The following is a 2,376-nucleotide window of genomic DNA, read 5'->3' on the forward strand; positions in this document are numbered from 1 at the left end:
ACGATGTAAAAAAGATGTTGAGACTCTAGAAAGAGTACAGAGAAGAGCAACCAAGATGATTAGGGGACTGGAGGCTAAAACACATAAAGAACGGTTGCTGGAATTGGGCATATCTAGTTTAATGAAGAGAAGCACGAGGGGGGACATGACAGCAGTGTTCCAATATCTCAGGGGTTTCCCCAAAGAAGAGGGAGTCAAGCTATTTTCCAAAGCACCTGAAGGCAGGACAAGAAGCAACGGATGGAAACTAACCAAAGACAGAAGCAACCTAGAACTAAGGAGAAACTTCCTGACATTTAGAACAATTAACCAGTGGAACAACAGAAGTGGTGAATGCTCCAACACTGGAAGTTTTTAAGAAGAGACTGGACAGTCATTTGTCCGAAATGGCATAGGGTTTCCTGCCTGAGCAGGGGGTTGGACTAGATGACCTCCAAGGTCCCTTCCAACATTATTATTATTATTATTATTATTATTATTATTATTATTATTATTATTATTATTATTATTATTATTGTTGTTGTTGTTGTTGTTGTTGTTGTTGTTGTTGTTGTTGTGTTTTAATTTTAATGCTGAGTGTTTTTAATGTTTCGAATGCACGTTGTGCTTTAAAGATGTTGCAAGCTGCCCAGAGTCACTGGACAGAGAGATAGGCAACATATAAATTTTATAAATAAATAAATGAATGTAGTTGCTTGGGGGAAACAAGGGGGAGATAAGACATTATTGTAAAAGAAAGACAAAATTAAGAGCGGGCATAAAATGACTAGCACTAGCACTGAGGACATTACCTCGTTTGGTAATGAAATGTCTGCAAGAAAACAACCAAGCTCCAAGAGCACGGAGGATCCCTCATTTCAACCCTGAGCTACAAATATTCTCCTTTATTGATAAAACGATTAAACAAACAAACAAAATGGCTATTATGTGCGACACCGACAATATTGCACTGGATCAGCCAGCCACTGCATTAGGTTTTCAAATGTATTTGTTTGTTCATTAGGCTTGTTTGCCATTCAGCTTTATTTCTTGTCCTCCAACTTCCTTCACCAATTCCCCACCCACCCTTTCCCCCTCTTCTTGGAAATAATTGTGCATACACAGATTTTTCTCCTTTGCAACTTCGGAGCAAGCATCTGAGGAAGTAGACTGAAATCCTCAGAAATGCATATAGTGATAAATAGACCAATCTTCAAGGTATCACAAGATTCTTGTTTGCTTGGCTGGCCGCAAGAGAGCAATATTTTGGAATATGAATTAGAAACACATAATAAATAAAAATAAGCATGGCTATATCTCCAGAAAAAGTTATAATGTTAGCGAAACACTAGAGGGTACCATAACACCAAGCACCAAGCCTAGGGAGCACATTACATTGGACCAACAGACCCATTATAGTAATAGCTAATTCCCCAATTCATTTGGACAGCTTACAACACCCCACTGGTCTACACTGGTCATTACCCTAGTTAGTAAGTTGCTCTTGTGCTGGATACTTGAAGGTGGACGGCCATTCATTCATAGGATCAGCCAATGGTGGTCACATTAGCATTCTTTATCCAACTGTGCTGATTTAATTCCTAGAATATGTATAATACTCAAACCACTATAATCAAGTTTTCTCAGGATCACAAAAGCAGTCTCACTGTGGACTCCACTGCAGGGAGTCTTACAAATTCTGGTTCAATGTGGGCTATCTGTAATGTACAATAATGCACTGCTGGGCTAAGGCAGTCTGGTAAACTCCAGAGGGCAGGAAGTGGTGGGTGGTTGTTTAACAATTGTTGAAGTGCTCCCTTGTGATTTTCTGTAGCTGCATTCACAGAGACGTCATAGTGGTTACTGAATGTGCCCATTTCCTGGCTTCACACAGTAAGTTGAATCATAAATTAACCAACTGATCATAGATTAGACACCTTCCAAAACCTCCTCTATGCTATAATTAAGCTTACTATCATATATGTTGCAAATAATGTTAAGTGAGCTCTGTTACAAATGTTGCTTTGGGGAAAACTGGAATGGCTTTTTTTATAATCTTGGACATTTGTTACTTGTAGTTCCAATTATTTTTAGTTTTAATTGCTGCACGCCACCCAGAGATATTGTTGTAAGACAGGCAGCCATATAAATTGTTTAATATAAATAAATAATGCAGCCACTGCGCTTTTAATTAAACACTGTTAAAGCCTGTGTTGGGAACATAATCTCTAAGAAAAAGAAACCAGCTTATGAAACATGTAGAATTACATCAGTCAACTGGCAATGTCCTAAGAATGTCCTCAGAAGATGAGTAAGAATTCTGGAATCTGCAACATCAAGATTTCCTGATCCTGAAGGGATGCAAAATAAGAAAGCCCCATATGGGTCATCATTATT

This window comes from Protobothrops mucrosquamatus, unplaced genomic scaffold (assembly GCF_001527695.2).
Source record: "Protobothrops mucrosquamatus isolate PMUCROS unplaced genomic scaffold, P.Mucros_1.0 scaffold2668, whole genome shotgun sequence".
In the NCBI taxonomy this organism is placed as follows: Eukaryota; Metazoa; Chordata; class Lepidosauria; order Squamata; family Viperidae; genus Protobothrops; species Protobothrops mucrosquamatus.